Below are 11202 nucleotides of genomic sequence, written 5' to 3'. Positions count from 1 at the left end.
AACATAATCAACATTATATGATAAACTTAATAATGCAGAAAATGTCTTGATTGAATTTGTGTGGACAGTTCCTGCTGTGAATAAAGTCTCTGAGACTTATCTGCAAATTTATTTCTGATATTAAATCATAATATGAGTCTAACAGAGTTATTATACAGTTGTGGCATTCCACAGGGTTAAATTTTAGGACCCTTAATGCTTCTTGTCTATATAAATGATCTTGTCCAACACTAGATTTACAATAAACATATATTCAACTATTTGCAGATGATATTAGACTATCACCAAAACAATCTGACAGGACTGATTAAAGGAGTAAATTTCTATTCTGTTATCTAATATCTAAACTAGGCTGGGTAGAAACTGGTTCATCTCTGTTCTGTTATCTAATAACTAAACTAGACTGGGTAGAAACTGGTACATCTCTGTTCTGTTATCTAATAACTAAACTAGACTGGGTAGAAACATGTACTTCTCTGTTCTGTTATCTAATAACTAAACTAGACTGGGTAGAAACTGGTTGATCTCTATTCTGTTATCTAATAACTAAACTAGACTGGGTAGAAACTGGTACATCTCTGTTCTGTTATCTAATAACTAAACTAGACGGGGTAGAAACATGTACTTCTCTATTCTGTTATCTAATATCTAAACTAGACTGGGTAGAAACTGGTTCATCTCTGTTCTGTTATCTAATAACTAAATTAGACTGGGTATAAATTTGTACATCTCTATTCTGTTATCTAATATCTAAACTAGACTGGGTAGAAACTGGTTCATCTCTGTTCTGTTATCTAATAACTAAACTAGACTGGGTAGAAACTTGTACATCTCTGTTCTGTTATCTAATAACAAGGTTGGGTGGATTTCCAGTTTCACCAGTAGGGTCTGGTATACGAGCCGAAACTGGTTTGATTTTATGCTTAGCGGCTGAACATTTGTCTTTATGACGTCATCTGTATATTATTATCTAATATTTCTGTTGATTACCTGCTGGTTTAGTCTGAGAAACAGAGACACCAGAGAGTTCTACTGCTATTGGACCTGCAGAACCTGCAGCCAGCAGAACCAGCAGAACCAGCAGAACCAGCAGAACCTGTAGAACCTGGAGAGCCTGCAGGACCTGGAGAACCCGGAGAGCCTGGGGAACCTGAGAGCAGAACCTCAGGAGAATTACTGTCAATGATAGATAGACAGACAGACAGACAGACAGACAGACAGACATACACATGGACAGACAGACAGACAGACAGACAGGCAGATGGACAGACAGACAGACAGACAGATGGACAGACAGATAGATGGGTGAATGGATAGATGAGTGAATGGATGGGTGGATGGACAGATAGATTGAAGGGACTACATATGAAATGTTGCTAACGTTGTCCCTGTTCAACGTTAAAGTGTGTCTGAACTCTGAAAGGACAGCTGACTCACCGCTCAGATCCTGACTTTCGTATGAAACACCTGCTGCTGCAACATCTGCGGAGAAAACACACCTGAGTCATCTGAGAAGATTTTTCATAATTACTGATCCTTTTTCGGAGAATCAACACTAACCAAATCAATATACAGTAAGCTTTTTTTAAGGAGTTAAATAAAGGAAGGTGAGCTTCTGACAGTTCATTTTTAAGATAAGGTTGTTTGTGTGCGTAACACCCTGTTTGATGCTGAACCAGTACATTGCTTTGCTGTTATTTCTATTTCCATTTTCCCGTTACCTTGTTTTATGTTGCGTTTCTAAACTTCTAGACTTCTAGACCGGCCCTGAACACACCGCAACTAGTCTATATCTATGTCGTTTTATTTCAGAGATTGTTCCGGTGCTGACGGATGTCCCTCTTTTCGGCCGGATGTCCGTCCCCTTCCTCTGTCTCTGTGTTGGGGTTCTAACCTCCAGTGGATTTGTGAGGACTATGGTTAACTGCTCCTCAGATCTCTGCAGGGTAAATCCAGACAGCTTGCTAGACTATCTGTCCAATCTGAGTTTTCTGTTGCACGAATAAAACTACTTCTACACATGTTCCACCAAAACAAGGTCCTTCCTGAGACTATTTAGCAGAGGAACCGTGGCTCCATAGTTTAGCCCCGCCCACAATGCTGTGTGAACTAGCCAGACCTTCCTCCGCAGCTCTGTGGAGGTAGAGCTGGACATGTGAGACTACAATGGACAGCCTCACAGTTTGTGTTCAGTTTGTCCTGCAGTTCAGGTGTCTTCCAGCAGGTGGAAATAAATATATAGATATGAGAGCAAACAGGAACAAACAAGCTGTTCACATCAGGGTCAACTCACCTGAACCTCCGGATGCTGCTGCCGCTAAGACCGCCACTGCCGCGGTGGTCTGATGGCCGCCAGCCACTCCTGTATGAGAGGGTGGGGGGGGTATCAGATGTTCAGGATGAATAAAACTTCTGTTTTCATCAGACCCTGAACAGTTTATTAAAAACAGACTCAAGAAGGATCAGTTTCATTCAAACTAACAAAGAGTCTTTCAAAAGTAATCCTAAACAAGAACTAGTTATTTTGGGATTATATTTAACCCACATTCATGTAAAGGTTGTGTTATATTAAAGTTAAAGCATGTTACTAACACTATTTAGATGTTTAGATCTTTGTGTTTATGCAGGTTTATGTCGGACGTTATCTCACCCTCAATCTTATCCTGACTCTTGGAGTCATCATCATCTGGAAAGGAAAACACATCCAACATTTATTTCTCTAATTAAAGACGTTTTAATAACACTTAATAATTTATACATTTCAGACTCATTTATATTTCCAATTTATTTTTGTTGTCTTTCTTCTTTGCCACTTTGACTTTAAGTTTCCCTCCCTGAACAGCTTCATGTTTCCAACAACGAGCCAACGAGCATGTTGACCGATGGTTGTATAAATGGGTTATGGTATATGGTGATGTTGAATTATGCTACGTTTACACGTCGCGGCTATTTTCATAAACGGACATTTCAACCTCTCCGTTTTCAAAAATAACATTGTGCACAGCTGTCAGTTTTCAGAAATTTTCGTTTACATGTACCCGTGTATATATGCTGTCAACGCCGTGAAGAGCACGCCAAACCTGTAGGTGGCGGTGTAACAAGAAGCTCAAGCCCACGTTAGCCAATCAGAATCCCAAAAATAGCAACAATAGCAACAAATCTCTTCCTCTCTCTTCTCTTCCTCACTTCCTCGGCTGCCTCAACTGCCGTTTGTCTCAGTTTACATGCAAACGTGCAAACTAAGTTTTCCAAAATCTCCACTCTGGCCGGAGTTTTTAGAAAGACTCGTTTTCAGAGGTGAATTCTCCGTTTGCGTGTAAACGAAGGCCACAAATGAAGGGAAATGCCACTTTGACTTTAAGTTTCCCTCCCTGATCAGCTTCACGTTTCCAACAACGATCCATATGAGCATGTTAATCCATGGTTGTATAAATGGGTGATGTAATATGGTGATGTTGAATTAGTGAGGAATGCATGTAGACTGGTTTCCCAATGATACATGTTTAAAAGGTGCAGAAAAATAGGAAAATATGCAAAACATTCACACTCCCAACAGTCCCGACCCAAAGCGTCTAAATATGACGCTAAAGGACACTTTTTGCGCCTAAAACAAACACCAAAGGAACGCTTTGTGACTGCAACCCAGTCTCGTGAAATGGTCACATTATTTTTTATCTATTGATTTGTGTACACAGACACGTTTATCGTGTTTTTTCGTGGTGGTCAGATTGTAATGGGAAGCATCTTTACAGAGGTTGGGTTTAGGAAAAGAAGAACGGGGAAAGGAAATGTCTCACGCGGGACACTATCCCCGGTCTCCTGGGTGAAAGTCCTGTGTTGTTTGGCCCGTCCACCAGCCCAACCAACCTCCCTGCACAGATTTTCAGCATTTCATACTACTCGCTACCGTAGTCGTGCTGTGATCATGAAAGATGCTTTCCATTGAAGTACATTAGTTTAAAAAACGTGCTGACAATTATGAAAAAAAACGAGATAAACGTGTCCGTGTACACAAATCAATAGATTAAATAACATGACCATTTCACGAGACTGGGTTGCAGTCACAAAGCGTTCCTTTGGTGTTTGTTTTAGGCGCAAAAAGTGTCCTTTAGCGTCATATTTAGACGCTTTGGGTCGGGACTGTTGGCGCCACTGTCCCAGTGTTTCCCCCTCGGTCAGTGGAAGACTAAGGTGGGGTATTTAGGAGTCCTTACTTAAGACAATGTTATGTTTTTTAATAAAAAAAGCAATTTTCCTTTAAAGGTACTTTATTGTCACAAACACATACATGTAGCGAAATTCATTCACTGCATTTAACCCATCCCTCAAGGGAGCAGTGGGCAGCCAATCACAGCGGACCAACTCCAGATCTGAGCCAGTGCCTTGCTCGAGGGCACTGACTGGAGAACCTAGTACATGTTTTTTGATGGTGAAGGAAACCCTTGCTAATCCCGGTTCTTACCCAAACAACCAAGTACGGTGGTCGCTACGGAAACCAGAACCTATGCATGTTAAATTTGGAACTGATGATCGGATTCAAAACTAAATTTTCCATGATTCAAATAAAAAAATTATTCCATTGGATTTGGGATGAAACCATGACATCTAAAAACCATCCACGGATTCTGCTCTTGTAGGAGTCCAACCCTCAAACAACAGCTTACATTTTCAAAATAAAAGCATGTTTCTCTCTCTCTAGATAAACTGTTTATATTTTCAAAAGAAAAGCACATTTCTCTCTCTCTAGATAAACAGTTTATATTTTCAAAACAAAAGCATGTTATTTCTCTCTCTCTACCCTCTACACCTGACCTGGATATGCACCAGTTTGCCTATGGGACTAACAGGCTCCTCAGAGGTCGCCATCACAACAGCCCTTCATCTTGATCTGACACACACACCTATGTGAGGATCTTATTTTTAAAACTGAATACTCTGGGCCTTGGCTCCTCTTTGTGTTCATGGGTCATGGACTTCCTCGAAGACCGACCACAACAAGTTGGTGTGGGTTAGACCATCTCCTCCACCCTCAGAACTGGTACACCACAGGGCTGTGTGCTGAGTCCAATGCTCTTCACACTGTTTACACACGACTGCAAACCCATCTACTCCTCAAACTCCAGAATTTAATTTGCAGATGATACAAATGTAGATGGGCTGATTTTAGAAGAGGATGAGATGGCCCATAGCATTGAGGTGGATCATCTCACTGAGTGGTGTGGGGACAGTGAGTATGTTTACATGCACACTAATAGTGTTTTTCCATTACATGGTACCTGATCGACTCTACCCGGCTTGACCATGGTGCCCCGTCCTCCTTTTTCCACTGCAGATTTAGTACCGCCTCTTGCGTGAGGCGAGCGTAGCTGCTTGTAATAGTGACGCCGCAGGAAACTAAACCTAAAAAACACTGCTGGCTAAACTATTTAAAAATGGCGGTTTGTTCAAGACACACGATTCTCTCTGACCAATCAGGAGTCTGCAGGTTTTCACGTCAACTTTTGGTATCGCCTCAGCTCGCTGGGATCCTCCACGGAGGTGGTACTAAAAAAAGTACCTGTTGGCAGGTACCAGGGACTTATTATCAGAATGGAAAACCCAAAAAGTCAAGCTGAGTCGAGCAGGGACCATGTAATGGAAAAACGGCATAATATTCTGCTGTCATTCCAAATATGCCAATATTCTGCATTGGAGACAGGTCATGTAAACAGCTTATTCCGGTTGGATATTCAGAATAAGGCCTTTTTATGATTGTAGAATGTTCCGATGAAGACATATGTGATAGTTCGTGTTTTAAAGGTGTTCTTTGGACATGTATACAGCGCATTCAGAATCTGTGTCTCAATCAGGGTTTTTACTGCAGTTTGTGGCAGTTTACGGCCTCTTGCCTGTTTACGGCTTTTGATCAGCTCTGTACGTTGCTACAGTTACTGTACACAAACCATCCAGCCGTCAGTTTGCAGGCTGAGAAACACAGCTACTTTTAAACATTATCGAAGACTTGGATATCAACAGGTTTTTGGATATGAGCCGACCTTTTATAGAAGGAATGAAAAGGGGAGGTTGTGTTCACTGCTCCAACAAGTTCTCCACCGCTGGAACACTTTGAAAAAAACATATTTTGCACAGCTGCATGTAAACGGGAATATTCGTGGAATATTCTCTTTCATGAGCCGTGGATACAGCTTAGAGGAATATCATCTTTTTCAGAATAAAGGGCAGAAACCGGAACATTATGTGCATGTAAACGTATGCATGTCTTGGTGCCTTATACCTCTCAGACAAGAGATGATCACTGACTTTAGAAGAGCACCCCCCCCCACACATACACAGGGAGGAGGTAGAGTATAAAACCTGAAGTTCCTAGAGTCACGCTGTCGAACCAGCTGACGTGGACCATCAACGCCCTTTTACTGATGCTGCTGCTCTTGTCCTGTATTTTATCATCACAGATTTATGTAATGTTCATGTATAATGTTTTTAAGTTCCCCTCCAAGAATAAAGCCAGATATAAGTTTTATTGTGCACTTGTATAAAGACAGCAAAGGTTCTCTGTCTTTTATTTTTTAAACAAACACTTTATATTTCAAAATAAAAGCATGTTTTTGATGCCTACCCTCTTCCTCCTCAGACAGCTCTCCCTCCTCCGTCACCTCCACCTCCACCTCCTCTGTCTCCTTCTCTGAAACACAACACAGTCTGTCTCCACAACATCGCCTGATAGCATATTATATATTATATATATCATATTATAACAATATCATATTATATATATATATATTATATATATATTATATATATATCATATTATAACAATATCATATTATATATATTATATATATCATATTATAACAATATCATATTATATATATATTATATATATCATAACAATATCATATTATATATATATATTATATATATTATATTATAACAATATTATATTATATCTTTGATATTATAACAATATCATATTATAACATATTATAACAATATCATATTATATATATCATATTATAACAACATCATATTATATATATTATACTGTAACAATATTATATTATATATATTATATTATAACAATATTATATTATAACAATATCATATTATAACATATTATAACAATATCATATTATATATCATATTATAACAATGTCATATTATATATATTATACTATAAAAATATTATATTATATATATATTCTATTATAACAATATTCTATTATAACATATTATAACAATATCATATTATATATAATATTATATATATTCTATTATAACAATATCATATTATAACATATTATAACAATATCATATTATATATCATATTATATATATCATATTATAACAATATTATATTATAACAATATCACGTTATATATATTATATATATCATATTATAACAATATCATATTATATATATATTATATATATCATATTATAACAATATCATATTATAACAATATCATATTATATATCATATTATAACAATATCATATTATATATATTATACTATAACAATATTCTATTATATATATATTCTATTATAACAATATTCTATTATAACATATTATAACAATATCATATTATATATCATATTATATATATTCTATTATAACAATATCATATTATATATCATATTATATATATCATATTATAACAATATTATATTATATATATCATATTATAACAATATTATATTATAACAATATCATATTATATATATTCTATTATAACAATATTCTATTATATATATTCTATTATAACAATATTATATTATAACAATATCATATTATAACATATTATAACAATATCATATTATATATATCATATTATAACAATATCACATTTTAACAATAGAATATTATATATATCATATTATATGTATATCATATTATATGTATATCATATATATAAACACAACACACTCCATCTCCACAACATCTCCTGACAGCATATTATATATATTATATTATAACACAGTCCATGTCCACAACATCTCCTGATAGCATATTATACATATTATATTATAACAATATTATATTATATATAAACACAACACCCTCCATCTCCACAACATCTCCTGATAGCATATTATACATATTATATTATAACAATATCATATTTTAACAATATCATATAATTACAATATCATAACAATATCATATTATAACAATAACACATATTTTTACCTTCCACAGGAGCCGTAGAAACCGTCATCGTCAGGACGCACGCACCATCGACACAATCAGAAGGTTTCTGTCAGGACGAAGAATAAATATGTTATATATATATATATATATATATATATATATATATATATATATGATATATGACTGATTAGTTCTCAGCAGCTAAACAGAGAAGAATCAATGTTATCTATAATTATTTATACATACTGTACATATATTACATTTATTTGACATACTTTTTAAAGCTGTATTCTATCTGAAATCTTGCAGGTGGAGACTCCTTTAACCTGCTTTCTATCTGAATTCCTGCAGGGGGGGACTCCTTAAACCTGTATTATATCTGAATTCCAGCAGGGGGAGACTCCTTAAAGCTGTATTCTCTCTAACTTCCAGCAGGGGGAGACTCCTTAAAGCTGTATTCTCTCTAACTTCCAGCAGGGGGGGACTCCTTAAACCTGCTTTATATCTGAATTCCTGCAGGGGGAGACTCCTTAAACCTGTATTCTATCTAACATCCTGCAGGGGGAGACTCCTTAAACCAGTATTCTATCTAACATCCTGCAGGGGGAGACTCCTTAAACCTGTAGATAGATAGATAGATAGATAGATAGATAGATAGATAGATAGATCTTTATTGTCATTGTATGCAATACAACGAAATTCTGTTGGAGCAATCCTCTCCAAATAGCAGCATAGAGTAAAAAAAATAAAATAAAGATAAAAATATAGCTACACCCATATACACATACACATCCATACATGCGTGCGCACGCACATATATACATAAATACTCGCATACATACATACAAGTACACGCACACATATACACATACACTAACACTACCACTAACAGATTCTCAATAAATAGATAAAACAGCTAAAAAGCAGTTATTGCACAGAATACGATTGCACTGAGGGGGTGAGAGATTTTTATGTTTGTATGCGTGGCTGTATGTGGGATTTTTGTAATATGTTCACAGCTCTGGGGAAGAAGCTGTTTCGAAGTCTATTTGTATGTGTACTGGGGGTTCTCAGTCTGCCTGAGGGGAGGGTGGTGAACAGGGAGTGTCCGGGGTGCGATGTGTCCTGCCTGTATTCTCTCTAACATCCTGCAGGGGGAGACTCTTTAAACCTGTATTCTATCTGAATTCCTGCAGGGGGAGACTCCTTAAACCTGCATTATATCTGAATTCCAGCAGGTGGAGACTCCTTAAACCTGCATTATATCTGAATTCCTACAGGTGGAGACACATTAAAGCTGAATTCTATCTGAATTCCTACAGGTGGAGACACATTAATGCTGAATTCTATCTGAATTCCAGCAGGGGGAGACTCCTTAAAGCTGTATTTTCTCTAACGTCCAGCAGGGGGAGACTCCACTAGCTCCAAAAAGAAGTCTGTTTCTATAGAAGTCTATGAGAAATCATTATGATCAATGATGAAACGTATACAAAGGTACAACAAAGTGCATCTGGAAAAGGAACAATGTTGTCCCATTAAGGTACCACCCCAGGGGCAATGCATGTCAAAAAAATCATAAAATAGAGTCAATAATCCCAGAGTTTAGAAACCTTGTGCACCCCCTGGGCGTAGCACAAAATTCTGGGCTCTGTAGAAAGGCATTTTCTATGGGCCCCTCCCCGCATCCACAGCTATTCATTCTAGCATCTTTTTGGGCCCTCTTCACATGAGGACCCTGGGTACTCAGTCCCCTTTCCCCCCCAGTTCGAGGCCCCTGTGCGCCCCATAAAGACCGTTTACCGTCTCTGAGGAACAGCTGCATCTCCTCTCATCTCCTTCATCTAAAATACTTGTGTGATGCTTTCATATGTCAACAAGTTGGCTAACGTTGGCTTGGAGAGCTAACGTACGTGTTGGGCCTCAGACAAAAGAACATGACCCCACCCAAACTAGCAGTCAGTCCGCCCAGCAGGGACATGTAGGTGTTCCTATCGCCACATTAGGTTTATCAAAGACACAGCAAAGCAACAAAGCACAGAGAACAACAGACAGCAGACAGGAGAACCAAAGAGAACAACAGACAGCAGACAGGAGAACCACAGAGAACAACACACAGCAGACAGGAGAACCAAAGAGAAAAACAGACAGCAGACAGGAGAACCAAAGCACAGAGAACAAGAGACAGCAGACAGGAGAACCAAAGAGAACAACAGAAAGCAGACAGGAGAAACAAAGAGAACAACAGACAGGAGAACCACAGAGAACAACAGACAGCAGACAGGAGAACCAAAGAGAACAACAGAAAGCAGACAGGAGAACCAAAGAGAACAACAGACAGCAGACAGGAGAACCAAAGAGAAAAACAGACAGCAGACAAGAGAACCAAAGCACAGAGAACAAGAGACAGCAGACAGGAGAACCAAAGAGAACAACAGCCAGCAGACAGGAGAACCAAAGAGAACAACAGACAGGAGAACCAATGAGAACAATAGACAGTAGACAGGAGAACCAAAGAGAACAAGAGAAAGCAGACAGGAGAACCAAAGCACAGAGAACAACAGACAGCAGAAAGGAGAACCAAAGCCCAGAGAACAACAGACAGCAGACAGAAGAAACAAAGAGAACAACAGACAGCAGACAGGAGAACCAAAGAGAACAACAGACAGCAGACAGGAGAACCACAGAGAACAACAGACAGCAGACAGGAGAACCAACGAGAACAACAGACAGCAGACAGGAAAACCAAAGAGAACAACAGACAACAGACAGGAGAACCAAAGAGAACAAGAGACAGCAGACAGGAGAACCAAAGAGAACAATAGACAGCAGAAAGGAGAACCAAAGCACAGAGAACAACAGACAGGAGAACCAAAGAGAACAACAGACAGCAGACAAGAGAACCTAAGAGAACAAGAGACAGCAGACAGGAGAACCAAAGCACAGAGAACAACAGACAGCAGAACCAAAGAGAACAACAGACAGCAGACAGGAGAACCAAAGAGAACATCAGACAGCAGACAGGACAACCAAAGAGAATAACAGACAGCAGACA

At 38.0% G+C, this 11202-nt stretch overlaps 1 protein-coding gene across 1 annotated transcript in view; it reads right to left on the bottom strand.

Moving 5' to 3' along the window:
* LOC120570959 overlaps window positions 1-6669 on the bottom strand; it is a 34473-nt gene extending 27804 nt beyond the window's left edge. Inside the window, exons 1-5 of the mRNA XM_039819645.1 lie at window positions 6617-6669; window positions 2651-2686; window positions 2294-2362; window positions 1438-1482; window positions 991-1150 (exon numbers count right to left, since the gene is read on the bottom strand). The gene's annotated coding sequence lies outside the window, so the exon portion shown is untranslated. The remainder of the gene's footprint in view (window positions 1-990; window positions 1151-1437; window positions 1483-2293; window positions 2363-2650; window positions 2687-6616) is intronic.
* Between the last annotated feature and the right edge of the window lie 4533 nt (window positions 6670-11202).

Source organism: Perca fluviatilis, chromosome 13, assembly GCF_010015445.1.
Source record: "Perca fluviatilis chromosome 13, GENO_Pfluv_1.0, whole genome shotgun sequence".
NCBI lineage: Eukaryota > Metazoa > Chordata > Actinopteri > Perciformes > Percidae > Perca > Perca fluviatilis.
This window is presented reverse-complemented; position numbering and strand designations above follow the sequence as displayed.